Source organism: Stegostoma tigrinum, chromosome 24, assembly GCF_030684315.1.
Source record: "Stegostoma tigrinum isolate sSteTig4 chromosome 24, sSteTig4.hap1, whole genome shotgun sequence".
Lineage (NCBI taxonomy): Eukaryota > Metazoa > Chordata > Chondrichthyes > Orectolobiformes > Stegostomatidae > Stegostoma > Stegostoma tigrinum.
Window position 1 is genome coordinate 12,945,885 of NC_081377.1, and position 16,801 is coordinate 12,962,685.

At 43.3% G+C, this 16,801-nt stretch overlaps 1 long non-coding RNA gene across 2 annotated transcripts in view; it reads right to left on the reverse strand.

Moving 5' to 3' along the window:
- Positions 1-221: 221 nt before the first annotated feature.
- Positions 222-16,801, reverse strand: part of LOC125464897 (uncharacterized) — a 147,678-nt gene continuing 131,098 nt past the window's right edge. For both annotated transcript variants that reach the window (XR_007250114.2, XR_007250113.2), the window contains exon 3: positions 222-6,078. This is a non-coding gene — a long non-coding RNA (uncharacterized LOC125464897). The remainder of the gene's footprint in view (positions 6,079-16,801) is intronic.

The following is a 16,801-nucleotide window of genomic DNA, read 5'->3' on the forward strand; positions in this document are numbered from 1 at the left end:
AAAATATCAAGGACAGACATCTGGGGAACAAAATTACTTCATAAATTACAACATTCTATTATTAAAAGTTTCATGACTATGTGGCTGATATTTATTATTTCAAAGAGTTCTAGCTCTTCTGATTGGCTTACGTTAATCATGTTTTGCTTTGGATGAGAGATATTCAGAAAACCAGACAAAGCAATCTTGTTGACTTTTCATTTATAGTTTATTTGCTGTACACAAGTAATTAAAGTGGAGAGAATATTATAGCCTCAGCTATATTTAGCTACTTTAGTTGTTTTTAAGCGCATGGTCTTAAAAGCTGGAAAACAGAATATTATAATGATGAGGCTACAAATAGACAGCACACAGCACTATCAAGAGTAGGAACTGTGAATCAGAACCAGAACCCAAGAGAAGCGGTATGGAAGGGGCTTACAAAAGAAGGAAGACTTCTGAATAGGTTCTGAAGAAGAGTCATACTTCACTCAAAACATTTCCTTTCTTGCTCTGCAGATGCTGCCAGAAAAGTTGAGTTTCTCAAGTAAGCTCTGTATTTGAGTGTGAAGGAAGACATGCATTCTACAAAATAAACTGACGGATATCAATTTCAATAGACCAAGCATTTCTCTTTGATACCAGTAAGAGATGAAAGAGTTCAATCCATGAACAAGTCAGAAGAAGATCAGCTCAGATTCTGTTAGAATGCAAATCTAGTGAAGCTGTGTAGTTTTGATCTGACTACTTCCACTAAAAGTACTGAGACAAACAATTCAGGGCAATCACAGTTGATTAGGAGAAATGGAAATAATCAAGAATAAATTAATTAACTGGATGAAGCCTTTATCCAGCTCAAATTTCATTCTCACATTTTATCACATCACCAAAAGTTCTTACTAAACTAATTCCGTGTATTCATGGAATTCAGAGATTCTGAATTATTCTGCCTTATACTTGTTGTCTTTGGCACTTGACGGGAAAATGGCTACATATCATGAACCAGACTTTATAAAAGATCTTAAAATAAGGGAACATTTAGGAGGCAGAGATCATAATATGGTAGAGTTCAGTCTGCAGTTTGAAAGAGAGAAGGCAAAATTGGATGTAATGGTGTTACAGTCAAATAAAGGTAATTACAGGGGCATGAGAGAGGAACTGACGACAATTGACTGGAAGCAGCGCCTAGCGGGGAAGACAGTAGAGCAACAATGGCAGGAGTTTCTGGGTGTAATTGGGGACACAGTACAGAGGTTCATCCCAAAGAAAAGAAAGATTATCTGTTAGACAGCCATGGCTGACAAAGGACGTCAGGAAATGTATCAGAGAAAAAGAGAGAGCCTATAAAGTGGCCAAGAACACTGGGAAATCAGAAGATTGGGACGGCTAGAAAAACAGACATAGGATAATAAAGAGAGAAGTAGGGAAGGAGAGGATCGAATGTGAAGGTAGGCTAACCAGTAATATTAGAAATGATAATAAAAGTTTCTTTCAATACGTAACAAACAAACAAGAGGAAAAAGTAGACATTGGGTAGGTCCAAATTGATGCTGGAAGGCTAGTGATGGGAGATAAGGACATAGCCAAAGAACTTAATAAGTACTTTGCGTCAGTCTTCACAGTGGAAGACATGAGTAGTATCCCAACAATTAAGGAGAGTCAGGGGGCAGAGTTGAGTATGGTAGGCATCTCAAAAGAGAAAGTGCTAGAAAAGCTAAAAGGTCTAAAAAACGATAAATTTCCTGGCCATGATGGGCTACATCCTCGAGTTCTGAGGGAGGTGGCTGAGGAAATAATGGAGACATTGGTTGTGGTCTTTCAAAAAGTCACAGGAGTCTGGGAAAGTCCCAGATGATTGGAAAATTCCTGTCATAACCCTGTTGTTTAAGAAAGGATCCAGACAAAAGATGGAAAATTATAGGCCGATTAGCCTAACCTCAGTTGTTTTGGAAAAATTCTAGAATCCATTGTTAAGGATGTGATTTTTAAATTCTTGGAAGTGCAGGGTCAGATTAGAACAAATCAGCATGGATTTAGTAAGGGGAGGTCGTGCCTGACAAACCTATTAGAATTCTTTGAAGAGGTAACAAGTAGGTTAGACCAGGGAAACCCAGTGGATGTTTTCTATCTAGACTTCCAAAAGGCCTTTTATAAGGTACCTCACGGGAGGCTGCTGAGTAAGGTGAGGGCCCATAGTGTTCGAGGTGAGCTACTGGCATGGTTTGAGGATTGGCTATCTGACAGAAGGCAGAGAGTTGGGATAAAAGGCTCTTTTTCGGAGTGGCAACCAGTGACAAGTGGTGTCCCTTAGGGTTCAGTGTTGAGGCCGCAGCTGTTCACTTTATATATTAATGATCTGGATGAAGGGACTGGTGGCATTCTGGTGAAGTTTGCCGATGATACGAAGATAGGTGGGCAGGCAGGTAGTACTGAGGACATGGGGAGGCTGCAGAAAGATTTAGACAGTTTAGGAGAGTGGTCCAAGAAATGGCTGATGAGATTCAAAGTGAACAAATGTGAGGTCTTGCACTTTGGGAAAAAAGAATATAGGCATGGTCTATTTTCTAAACAGTGAGAAAATTCATAAAGCTGAAGTACAAAGGGATCTGGGACTGCTACTCTTGATCTCACAAGGAATTAAGGGCTACGGAGAGAATGTGGGTGAGTGGAGTTGAAATGCCCATCAGCCATGATTAAATGCCGGAGTGGACTCGATGGGCTGAATGGCCTTACCTCCACTCCTATGTCTTATGGTCTTATAACCCTCTGCAAGGACCATTGGTGATCTGCATGAGACCTTGAAACAAACAGAAACAAAAATTGCTGGAGAAACTCAGCAGGTCTGGTGGCGTCTATGGGGAGAAAACTGCATAATCATTTCAAATCCAATGACCTTTCTTCAGGCCTATTGAGTTTCTCCAGCAATTTCTGGGTTTTCTTGTTTCAGATCTTCAGCTTTTACAGTTCTTTGTTTTAGATGTATGAAACTTGATCTGCATATATGTAGAAGAAATACATCATGTTTCACTCAGAGAAAGTCATACATTAATGATTAACATTAATTCAAGCTTATATTCAAATGCCCATCTGAACGTCCTTCTTCAGTGGAACAAGTGTATGCACCTCTGGGTCATTTTCCCTTCGTGTTCATAAAGCTCTCATGCACTTAACTTGTTAAGCTAAAGCTTCAGGTAAAAAAAATCTTATCTCATGAGCAAAGCTGTTACAATGGCCATCCAATAACAGCAAATGTTAAATAATTATTTTCAACATCACGACATTGAAATTCTCAAAAATCAAATATAATGCAGAGATTGAAGTTGAGAAAATATGAAGATAGATTTTACATTTTCACTATGAAGATAATTACATGTTGTGCAATATCTGTTGAACAATCAATATTTTTAGTCTGATAAGAATCTTTCACAGTATAATTTTAATGGGGATTCAAGAAGAGAGATGCCTTTGGCTATACCTACAAATCCCTGAAAGAGACAGGCCAAATTAATGAAGCGGTTAACTTCATAAGTAAGTGCATAGAGTAGAAAGGCCAGAAAATTATGCTAACTTCACATAAATACTACAGAGCAATCTTAGCTGGAATATTTCATTCATTTCTGGACAACACACTTCAAGAAAGGGGTTTAAAATTGTTTCAGAGATAGTAGGAACTGTAGATGCTGGAGAACATGAGGCAACAAGGTACAGAGCTGGATGAACACAGCAGGCCAAGCAGCATCAGAAGAGCAGGAAGGCTGACATTTTTGGGCCTAGACCCTTCTTCAGAAATCCATATTTCTTCGTGTGTAGTGTTCTGGTTTCAGCAATCCCACTGATTAACTTATATTGTCTTCATTAATTAGAACTCCACTCCTCTCTATAACATTCCCCAATGATTCAAACTGATTACACTTACAAAGAAAAATTAACATAACCCTTTGTCTCTAAAATATCCAATCTATTGGATAAAATGTATTTGTGTTTGCATGCTGTTTGCCTTGTGCTCCAGCTGCAGCAATCTCAACAAAACTTCATATGACACATCAAACAATGAGCGGAAAATTGAATTTTCCAACTAAAACTGATTCATCCCGAGATCACAGAACATATTGTGCTGAGAAAAGATCATCTAGTAAAAAGCCTGCAAACACCAATCGTGTCAGCTAACTGTCTGATAATCTGTCTGAATTGTCAGCTACTCTGTAAGGAAGGCCGTTCCAGGAGTTACTCACTATTTTCATGGAGATCAGGTGAAACCTTCTGTTTACGAGCCCAACATGATTTTTCTAACATCTGATATTTGTATTGCCATCAATTGTTGCCAGGAGCAATATTTGCTTAAAATTAAACGAATGATCATATTTTGGACCTGTAGCAATATGCAAACAATGCGTCTTCAAAAGAGACAACCACACAACTAATGTTAGCTGCCAGAACAGCAAACTAAAACAGAGAATCTCACTGAATATAAACCTCGTCATGTGAAAGAACGATTATCACGCAAAATAAAAGTTGTTTTTTTCACATTGTTAATTTTGAGGTTTGAAGGGATCATATGAGTCAAAAGAGACAAGATTCTACAGGTAGAACATTTTGTTTACATGATATTAACAGATTTTCTATCAAGCTACTAATAAATGCATCTAGCCTGGATTTATCAGTATCCCTTAATATTGAGAGAGAGAGAGAGAGAGAGAGCTCATGACTTACAGCCAATCGACCACAAACCCAACCTTAAAAATGTTAAGATAACAAAGTGTGGAGCTTGATGAACACAGCAGGCCAAGCAGCATCTTAGGAGCACAAAAGCTGACATTTCGGGCCTAGACCCTCCATCAGAAAATTTAAAATGTTAAGCTTATATTGTATTTCAAAATGACCTGACTTATTTGATCAATGATTGTCTACTGTTCCTACATCTAACACTGTAGGAATCATCATATAATCTCCCTATGATTTCAGCTAAACAATGATCAAGCTCCACTTGCTCTTCACACAATAGCTACTCTGATGATCAATCCCACAGTGAAATGTAGCATTATTACAAAATGGAGAATTTTGCACTGTAAAATCACAATGCCTGTCAGTACAAATTGGAAGGAGATTGAATTGCCCTCAACTTGGAGTTGCCACAGAGGAGATTTTCAGAGGCAAAAGATAATAATGTATGCCCAGATAAATAGTTACTAATTATTTTGGTAAAGAAAAGCGAATATTTTTAAACAGGTTTCCTTTAACTTTGCAATTATAGTCACACAAGAGCACAGACTGAAAACTTTACAAGCAGAGTAACAGCTGAACCTCTGACAGGCCATCTTTGACATCTTGTCTGATGTGTTCAAACAAAATTACCTCCACCACTGAAAGTGAGAGGAATAAGGATTTTACTTTTGTTCGTTACTATGTAAGTGATGTACCTTGAAACACAGTGAACAAGTTTCAGCAAAGCCTGTGCACAGATAAGCTGTGGCCTAAGGAAGAACAGATTAGCGTTTAGATGTGAATTTGGGTCCTGGAATTGTTTAAAGGATCTATTAGGGCTGGAAGACAGGACAAACTCATTGTTTTTTTAAAGAATATTGTAGGTTTCTTTCATAAACTAGAGTGGAATATAGAATATCCTTTATTGTCACACGTACTCCATTGGAGAAGTGCAGCAGTGCAGTGAAAAGCTTTTGTAATGTCTGCCTCTTCTGGCACCATCTTAGGTACTAATATCGAGGTCCAAATCTTGGATTCAAAACAGGAATAAAAAGTAGTTGCATTAATTTACAGAGTTTAAAATTAAGTTAGAAATAAGACATCATTAAAGGATTTGACATTACAGTCAGGTAAAAAATTTCAAATAGACATTTCATTGCAGGAGCTCAGCATAGGGCTTTCAGATGTGGTCTGACCATCCATGCCGGGCCCCAGTCTAACAGCCATCCTCGCTCCACTCCAAGCCTTCAGCCCGCTCAGTACTGGCACTCAGCTGCTTCAAGGTAAGTTTCAGGACTGTATCCCCTTCTCTGGCCTCCACCTGGGACTCGCTGCCCACGTGCTGCTCCAGGACACGCCCCTTATGGCTGCTGCTGGCTCCAGCATTTACCTCTGAGGCTGGGGAGAGAAAGCAGAGAGGAAACAAAAAGATAAAGAACAGAAGAGTCTTACTTGGCTGCCATTTTCCCAGAAGTGCAATATAGAATGTCATTGATGTTTTGGAGTGTTGTGATTGTCCCAACAGCTGTGATGAAATTCATTGTAGCTGTCAACATGTAGGAAGAGTTTTTAGAGTGGGTTGTTAGATCTGGATTGGCCAGAAGACTACTTAGTATGTTGAACTCTCTCGAGAAAATGATGTATTTTTTTCAGGCAAGACATTACAGAGCATCCACCACACTCGAGAGAGCTGCATTACTGTAATAACATTGAGTTCATATAGAATTATGAAATTATGCATGGTACTCTTAATTTGATGGATTTGTTTAGGACAGTTGATGTTACAGAATTATTGTTTTCAATATTATTGATCCTTTTCAAACTCATTACCTGAAAACTCAGGCTGCACAGCACAGTGAGAAATGGAAACACTTCCAAAATGTTATCAGTATCATTGATATCAGTAATCAGTCATGATTGAGCATGACTGCCCTGCGAGGTAACTCTGTGTCACTGTGGGTCATGGGGACCCTTGTGTGATCAATAATTCTGATCTTTTCTCTGGCTCCTTTTCCATAATCCCTTGTGCTAACAGGTGTTCTGAAAAAATTGGATCCCATCATACAGGAGCTTTCTCTAAGTTAGTTTCTTCTGAATGGAAGTCTCCTATGTATTAGCATCTATATTTTATTTCTTGAGGGAAGCCTTGAGCAAGTCTTTGAAATACTTCCGTTGCCCTCCTCTCAATCGAGTGCTTTCCTGACCTGGGCAAAGATGATCTACTTTGGCAGTCGGAACTCTAATGAAGGATCACACCCGTCATGTTAACCTATCTTTCTCTTTCAGACAGTGAGCCTGCCATTGCTTTAAATTTTACTCCAATGGCTCTGTATTTGAACAAATTATGATTTTGTCAATTCAACTGCTCTGTTTAATCCCTTGTATTATATATATCTGATACTGTATTCCTAGATATTCAAGCAGTGAAGTACCGAGGGAAGCCAATCTTCATCGGAGGCTCCACTGATGATGTCACCTAGCATGGTGATGAAATTTCTGAACAAGAACAAGCCAGCTCGGTGACCAAGTCAACAATCTCAAAGCAATCTTCTATCAAAGGAAAAACTCTGAATGTATTTCCAGTTTACACTACAATCGGGGTGACCTGCAGTGGAACATACTGCTTTCAATTTGCAATTCGGCATTGGAGGGGAAGAGATAAATGTTAGGGTTTCATTTCACATCAGAAACTGAACAGATGCATCCAAAGTCTGACATAATTTTCTTGCAAGTCATTTCAATATACTGTTAGCCCATAGTAAATTTTGCCTCCTTTAATATTAAGTGGCTTGAAGATGTTAGGGAAGAAATTGCACATAAATCAGGCACTTATCTGCCATCAGGGAATTAGAAGAAACTGCTGGCTAAAGACACAGATCTAACAAGTTTGATTTCCTTTTTGCAAAATGCAAAACATGGGACTTATTGTTTTTGATGCTTGGTATTTTTCTCTGCTCTTCAATACGTGATGATTCATTCCTGCGTTACCAGCCCCAATATTAATTACTTTTGATTAGTTTCAGCATGTGGGTAACACCAGCTATGGATAGGCCAGAAATACTGGCCTAATTTCCCTGGCGAAAACAGTGGTCATCTTTCTTCTTGGGATGTAGGAATACTCAGTGTTTTTAGAAAGTGAATCCTAAGATTTTCACCCAGCACTAGTGAAGTATTTTTCTGGATGATGTTCAACGACTGGAGTGTTCTTGGAGCTGTATTCAATCAAGCAAGTGGAGAATACTTCATCACACTCCTGACTTGTACTTTGTAAATGATGGATAGGCTTTAGGCTGGCAGGGGGTGACTTATTCATCGAGGAATTCCTAGATTTTGACCTATCCTTATAGCCACTGTGTCGATATAGTTGGACGAGGTAAGTTTCCAGTTGATTGTAACCTTAGGTTTGCAGAACGTGGGAGTTTAGTGATAATAATACTGATAATGATGATAGTGATTATAAAATCACAAGGAACATAGATAAGGTGAATGGCAGAGGTCCATGGGTAGGGGATTTCAAAATGAGAGGACATAGTTTTAAGATGAGTGAGGAAAGATTTAAAAGGTACATGAGAGGCAACATTTTCACACAGAGGGTGATGCTGCAGAGGAAGTTCTAATACAGTTAAAATTACTACATTTAAAAGACATTTTGCATAGGCACATAGATTCATTGAGTCATGGAGATTTACAGCAAGGAAAAGGATACTTCTGAGCAATTCATCCACGCTGACCAAATCTCCCAAAAAATCCCATCCCATTTGCCAGCATTTGGCCAATATCCCTCTAAACCCTTCCTATTCCTATGTCCACCCAGGTGCCTGTTAAATGTTGTAATTGTACCAGCCTCCACCACTTCGCCTTGCAGCTCTTTCATACACGCAACATCGTCTGCATGAAAAAGTTGTCCCTTAGGTCCCTTTTAAATCTTTCCGCTCGCACCTTAAACCTAAAGATCTTAGTTTTTGACTTCTCCACCCTGGGGAAAAGATCCTGTCTATTTACCCTATTCATGCCCCTCATGATTTTATAACCCTCTATAAGGTCATCCCTCAGCCTCCGATGCTCCAGGGAAAATTGCCCCATTCTATTCAGCCTCTCCCTACAGCTCAAACCCTCCAAACCTGGCAACATCCTTGTAAATCTTTTCTAAACCTTTTCAAGTTCAAAAAAAAATTCTTCTACAGCAGGGAGCCAAGAATTGTACACAGTATTCAAAAAGTGGCCTAACTAATGTCCTGTACAGCCAATCTCGATGTCCCAAATGCTATACCAAATGCACTGACCAATAAGGGCAAGCATACCAAACATCATGGATAAGTGATAATGGGAACTGCAGATGCTGGAGAATCCAAGATAACAAAGTGTGAAGCTAGATGAACACAGCAGGCCAAGCAGCATCTCAGGAGCACAGGTGCTCCTGAGATGCTGCTTGGCCTGCTGTGTTCATCCAGCTTCACACTTTGTTATCTATACCAAACATCATCTTCACTATCCTATCTACCTACAATTCTACTTTCAAGAAACTATGAACCTGCACTCCAAGGTCTTTTTGTTCAGCAACATTCCCCAGGACCTTATTATTAATTGTACAAGCCCTGCCCTGATTTGCCTTTCCAAATTGCAGCACTTTACATTTGTCTAAGTTAAACTCCATCTGCCACTCCTTAGCCCATTGGCCCATCTGAACAAGGTCGCATTGCACTCGAAGGTAACCTTCGCTGCCCACTACACCTCTAATTCTGGTGCTATGTGCAAACTTACTAACTATACCCTCATGTTCACATCCATATCATTTACATAAATGACAAAAAGCAGTGGACCTAGCACAGATCCTTGTGGCACACCGCTGGTCACAGGCCTCCAGTCTGAAAAACAGCCCTCCACCACCATGCTCTGTCTTCTACCTTTGAGCCAGTTCTGTATCCAAATGGTTAGTTCTCTGTGATTCCGAATGGTCTAACCTTGCTAACCAGTCTACCATGAGGAACTTGTCGAATACCTTGCTGAAGTCCATGTGGATCATGTTCACTGCTCTATCCTCATCATTTCTCTTTGTTACTTCTTCAACACCCTCAATCAAGTCAATGAGATACAACCTACTGTGCACAAAGCCATGTTGACTATTCCTAATCTGCTCTTGCCTTTCCAAATAGTTGTAAATCCTGTCCCTGAGGACTCGCCCAAACAACTTGAGTTTTTCTTACCACCTTTCTTAAATAGTGGCACCACATTAGCCAAACTCCAGTCTCCAGGACCTCGCCAGTGGCCATTGACAATACAAATATCTCAGCAAGTGGACCCAACAATCACTTCCCTAGCTTCCCACAGAGTTCTAGGGTACATCTGATCAGATCCTGGAGATTGATCTCTTATGCATTTTAAGCTGTCCAGCACCACCTCTTCTGTAACATGAACATTTTTCAAGATGTTGCTACCTGGTAGAGGTTTAGAGGGATATGGACCAAATGCAGGTCAACAGGACTACTTTAGTTTGGGAACATGGCTGGCATGGATGAGTTGGACCAAAGGCTCTGTTTCTGAGCTGTATGACTCCATGACTTTCCTGAATAATGGGGTGAAGCAGATAAGGTTTGTAATTGAAATCAAGAACCCTGTATTGAGGTGGCAGCAATGTTCAGCAAAAAAGAGCATTAAGTTTGGTTCTGAACTCAGTATTGATGGGGTTCAATACCCTCAGCTTGCATGACAGAAAAAGTTGGTGCAGGACTTTTGCAACCAAACCCTGAACGACAGCTCACCCTACCACCTCCTCCACCCAACTACCCACCCCTCCACTTCCAAACCCCCTCCACTTGCCCCACTTACTCTGCGCTTTCTCCAAAGGGGAATGGGTTAGTTGGAGACATTGTGGGAATAACTGATTGAGAGGCCAAGGCTAATTGCACAGAGATAGATTTACATTCCTTCATGGCCACTGATTCTACTTCAATTCAACGAAAAAAATCAATAATTGAAAGCTAGCCTCCACCAACATGCCATAGAGTTACCACCAATTGTCGTAAAACTCCAGCAGGTTAATAAAGTCCTTCAATGGAGGAAATCCAGTGTCTTTCCCTGGTCTGCCAACATGTGAATTTAGGTTGACATTGTTATCTGTGCTTTGGACACTTCAGGCAGTATATGTAATAAACACACTTTATATCCAAGCACTCTCTTTAGTGAAGTGGTGAAGAGCGGTTCAACTTAATTTTCTGAGCACAATTTCGCTTTCTAAAACTATCATGCAAGCATTTCCTCAATTTGCACAATATTTACTCTCCATCGAGCTCTGTCTGAGAAAGGATATTACCCACAATGATCCATGTGTTTGAGCTGGGCTGTTGGAATCCCTCTTGTCTCTGACATAGGGCTGGCTCCTTTCCATGAGGGTGGGTCGTGCAGGTCTGAGTGGATCTTCTATCTTTCTTTCTCTCTCTCTCTCTCTCTCTTTCTCTGCCAACTACACCCCCCACCACCACGCCAACCGCTGTCTTTCTCTCCCTCACTCTCTTTCTCCTGGGCTCAATTGAGTCATTTGAGTCACCATTGACAGTTGGCTTCCAGGTACATATGCTTTCATTCCCTCTTGCACCAGGCCTTCCATAATGTTCTGTGGCCTTTGGCCAAGGGGGTCATGAACTGGATTCACATCAACCAATGGGGTCACACCAGTAGCTGTTGTAGGAACAAATTGTTACTGATATTGGAATCAGTACTGAAAACAACAAATGCTGCAGATCACAGCGGGTCAGATAGCATCCATGCAGAGACAGCAAGCGAATGTTTGAGTCTAGCTGACTCTTCATCATGGCTAAAGTGAAGTGTGGAGACCACAGTATTTATGCGATAGTCTGGGGGACACGGGGGTGCTGTGGAGAAAGTATGTTGATAGTTCAGATTAAATGATCAGAATGTGAGAGCGGCAGAACAATGGTATGCCTCCAGCCAGACTTGAAAGAACAACAACCGGGGTGAGGGTGGGGAGGACATGATAACAAGCCAAATGAAAAGCAAGAAATGGTTCACAATTTAACGGTCTTAAACACAATATTAAGCTCAGAAGGCTGCAAAGTGCCTCATCTGAAGATCAGAAGTTGTTCTTCCAGTTTGTGCTGTGATTCACTGGAACACTGCAGCATGCCAATTTAGGCAAGTGAGTATGAGTGGGACAACAAGGTGTAGAGCTGAACAAACAAAACAGGATAAGCTGCATCAGAGGAGCAGGAAGGCTGACGTTTAGGCTCTGGACCCTTCTTCAGAAATGGGGGAGGGGAAGGGGAAGGGGATTCTGAAACAAATAAAGAGAGAGGGGAAGGCAGATGGAAGATGGGCAAAGGAGCAGATAGGTGGAGAGGAGACAGACAGGTCAAAGAGGCGGAGATGAGGCTGGTAGGTAGGAGGTGGGGGTGAGGGTTGAGGTGGGTGGAGCAGATCAGTGAGAGAAAGGAGGGACAAGTCAGGGAGTTGGGTACGAGCTGGGCTGGTTTTGGAATGCAGTTGGGGACGAGGAGATTTAGAAGCTTGTGAAGTCCACATTGATACCATTGGGCTGCAGGGTTTCCAAGCAAAATATGAGATGCTGTTCCTGCAATCTTTGGGTGGCATCGTTGTGGCACTGGAGGAGGCCCAGGATGGACATGTTGTCAAGGAGTGGGAGGGGGAGTTGAAAGTGATTTGTGACTGGGCAGTGCAGTCATTTGTCGCGAAGCAAGCCTAGGCGTTCCTCAAAGTGGTCTCCAAGCTTCTATTTGTTTTCTCTGATGTAGAGGAGGCCACATTGGGAACAACGGATACACTATACCACATTAGCAGATGTGCAGGTGAACATCTGTTTAAGGTATAAGGTTTTCTTGGGACCTGGGATGGGGGCTGAGGAGGGAGACGTAGGAGCAGGTGTAGCATTTCAGGGAAAAGTGCTGGGTACGGTGGGACTGGAGGGGAGTGTGGAGCAGACAAGGGAATCACAGAGAGAGTGGTCCCTCTGGAAGGCAGATAAGGGTGGGGAGGAAAAAATGTCCGTGGTGGTGGGGTCAGATTGCAGATGGCGGAAGCGATGGAGGATGATGCATTGGATCCAGAGGCTGGTGGGGTGGTACATGAGGATGAGGGGAATCTGTCTTTGTTGTTATTTCAGGGATGGGATGTGAGGGATGAGTTGCGGGAAATGCGAGAGACACATGTGAGGGCAATTTCGACTATTCTGCAGAGGAAGTCGCGATCCTTGAAAAACGAGGACACTTGGGAAATCTGGGAGTGGAATGCCTCGTCTCAGGAGCAGATATGGTGGAGGTGACAGAATTGGAAATAGGGGATGGCATTTTTGCAGAAAGGGGGTGAGAGGAGGTATATTCCAGGTAGCTGTGGGAGTTGGTGGGCTTGAAATGGATATTGGTTTCTAGGTGGTTGCCAGAGATGGAAACAGAGAGGTCCAGGAAGGAGAGAGAGGTATCAGAAATGGTCCACGTGAACTTAAGGTTGGGATGGAGAAATGCGGGAGGGGAAGGGGAAGGGGAAGGAGAAAGACAAGGCTCTATCTCCGCCTCTTTGACCCATCTGTCTCCTTTCCACCTATCTGCTCCTTTATCCATCTTCCATCCACCTCCCCCTCTCTCTCTATTTGTTTCAGAATCCCCTTCCTTGCACCTCTTATTTCGCTTGGGAACCCTGCAGCCCAATGGTATCAATGTGAACTTCACAAGCTTAAAAATCTCCCCGCTCCTGAACACATCCCAAAACCAGCCCAGCTCGTCCCTGTCTTCCTGATCTGTCCGTCCTTTCTCCCACCCATCCCGCCCTCCCACCTCAACCCCACCCCCACCCCCCAGGATCATCCCCGCCTCCTTGACCTTTCTGTCTTCCCTTAGCTGACCAAATCCCATCCTAACTCCCCACCTACACTCACCTTGACTGGCCCCAACCCCGCCTCCTTGACCTGTCTATCTCCTCTCCACAAAATTCTGCTCCTTTATTGAATCCTTATCCACCCCCCCCCCATTTATTTCAGAACCCCCTTCCCCTTCCCCATTTCTGAAGAAGGGTCCAGCCCCAAAATATCAGCTTTCCTGCTCCTCTGATGCTGCTTAGCCTGCTGTGTTCATCCAGCCCTACACCTTGCTATCTCAGATTCTCCAGTATCGGCAGCTCCTAATACCTCTATTTATGAGTGGGATGCTGTGTTAAAATGAGCAGCTATGGGAAGGTCAGGATCCTGCTTGCACAAAGACCGGAGGTGTTTGGCAAAGTGGTCACCCAGTCTGTGTTTTGTTACTCCAATGTAGAATAGGGCAAATTGGGTGCAGCAAATACAATACACAAGATTAGAGGAGGTACAGGTGAAATGCTGCTTCACCTGGAAAGACTATTTCGGCCCTTGGATGGTGAGCAGGGAGGAGCTGAAGGGGCAGCTGTTGCATTTTCTGCAGTTACATGGGAAGGTGCCATGGAAAGGGGGTTTGGTGTTGGTAGTTGTGGAATAGACTGGGGTCTCCCAGAGGGAACGATCCACAAGAAAAGCAGACGGGGGAGTGAGGGGAAGATGTGTTTGGTGGTGGCATTCTGCTGGAGTTGTCTGAAATGACAGAGAATGATCTTTTAAATGCAGAGGCTGTTGGGATGAAAAGTGAGGCCAAGCGGAACACGATCACGTTGTTGTGATTGATAGGAAGGGGCAAGGGCGGGAGCACTGGTGCTAGATCAGATGGGGTTGAGGGCCCTGTCAGCCACAGTGGGTGGGAAACCACGGTTATGGAAGAAACAAGCCATGTCAGCAGCATTGTTTGGAGGGTGGCATCATTGGAACAGGCACATTGAGGCCAAGGAACTGGGTGAATGGGATGGATTCCTTGCAGGATGTGGGGTGTGATGAGCTGTAGTGAAGTTAGCTACGGGAGTCAGTTGCTTTGTAGTGGATGGCAGTAGGCGGTTTATTTCTCAAAACGGAGACACTGAGGTCAAGGAAAAGAAAGGAAGTGTCAGAAATGAACAATGTGAAAGTTATAGAGGGGTGGAAATTGGAGGCAAAATGAATGAAGCTTTTAAGATCCTGACAGGACATGAAGTGCACTGAAACAGTTGTTGATATACCCAGGAAGAGAGTTCTGGGAAGGGGCCAGTGTAAGACAGGAACAAGGATCATTCCACATATCCCAGAAAGAGGCAGCAGAACTGGGACCCATGCGAGTGCACATAACCACCCCTTTGGCTTGGCAGAAGTGAGATGATTTGAAGGAGAAATTGTTCAGTGAGAGAACGAGTTCAGCCAGGTGGAGGAGAGCGGTGTTGGATGGGAAATATTCAGGCCTCTGGTCGAGGAAGAAGCCGAAAGCTCTCAGACGATCGTAGTGGGAAATGGAGGTATAGAGGGATTGGACACCCATGGTTAACAGGAAGCAGTTAGGACCAGGGAGCTGGAAATTAGCAATATGGTGGAGGGCATCAGAGGAATCTCGATGTGGGAGGGCAGGGTCTGGACAAGTGGAAAGAGGATGGAGTCAAGGTAGGAGGAAATAACCTTGGTAGGGCAGGTACAGGCTGATAAAATGGGCCCACAGGGGCAATCTGGTTCGTGGATTTTGGGAAGGTATTAGATGTGGTCTGTCTGGTGTTGGGAGGCTGTTAGGTTGGAGGCAGTGGGGAGATCTCTGGAGGTAATGAGGTCAGTGACAGTCCTGGTAACAATGGCTTAGTGTGCAGATGTGGGGTTATGGTCCAGGGATACTAGGAAGAAGTATCTCAGAACTGGCGTTAAGCCCCTGCAAGTTAAAGATCAGTGTGCCAGACTACAACAGCACCACCTTTGTCAGCTGGTTTGATAACAATGTTAGGGTTGTACCTGAGAACGAAGTGCGGCCACTTCAGAAGGGGATACATTAGAGTGAGTGAAAGGAGCAGAGAAACTGATGTCATATTGGCAGTTTTCAATGAAGACATCAAGGGCAGGCAAGAGACCAGGGAAACGGGTCCAAGTGGAGGGTGAATGCTGGAGGCAGGCAAAGGGAAGTGGAAAGAGTGGTGAGGTGGTGGTGGGCAGGGTGGAAGGGGGGATGTAATTCCGCCCGAATTAGTGAGCATGGAGACAGAGGTAGCAGGAAAACAGTTCAACATCATGATAAGCCTGAAATCCATTAAGATGGGGTGTAAGGGCATGGAGCTGAGTCCTTTGTCGATAGACAGTACTTTCAGCCTCAGAGAGGGGAAGGTCAGAAGGGATAGTCAAAATACAGCAAGGACTGGGGTTGGGGAAAGTGGCCCCAGGGCGCCAGAAAGTAATGGCATCTGGTGGCTGAAGAGCGAAGGGTACAAAGGGGCAGCCTACAAGACAGATGTTGGAGTTCATAATTTGCTGGGGTTTTGTGCATCATGATACCCACAAGAAAGAAAACGTCTTTTGTTGAGGTGACAGATGGGGCAGAGGATAAAGTGAAACTAGGGACTGGTGCAGCTTTAAGAGAGGGTGAGTTAACATTGCTGCAGAGTGAAGTCAAATGTGCAGACATGTCGATGCATGGCATTGATCATGGATCGCAGGATCCAATGGGAACAGCAGTCTGAGGAACCTTGTATGTCCTGGGGTAATGGGAACTGCAGATGCTGGAGATTCCAAGATAATAAAATGTGAGGCTGGATGAACACAGCAGGCCAAGCAGCATCTCAGGAGCACAAAAGCTGACGTTTCGGGCCTAGACCCTTCATCAGAGAGCCACAAAAGCTGACGTTTCGGGCCTAGACCCTTCATCAGATGAAGGGTCTAGGCCCGAAACGTCAGCTTTTGTGCTCCTGAGATGCTGCTTGGCCTGCTGTGTTCATCCAGCCTCACATTTTATTATCTTGTATGTCCTGGACCTACTTGTAATCCTGGGTGCATTCGAAACATAAAATTTGAAACTGGAGTTGAAATCCATGCGGGGTAAGTCTGAATCATTGGCTGGCAGTCACTGAGGAAGGGAGCATAGCTGTCAAAGCGAGTTTTGGCAAACATCTTGTTGGACACCAGCAGTGAATTGGAGAGTAATGAAGATAACAAGGTGTAGAGCTGGATGAACACAGCAGGCCAGGCAGTATCAGAGGAGCATGAAATCTGACATTTTGGGTCTCAGCCCTTTTGCTGCTGCCAGGCCTGCTG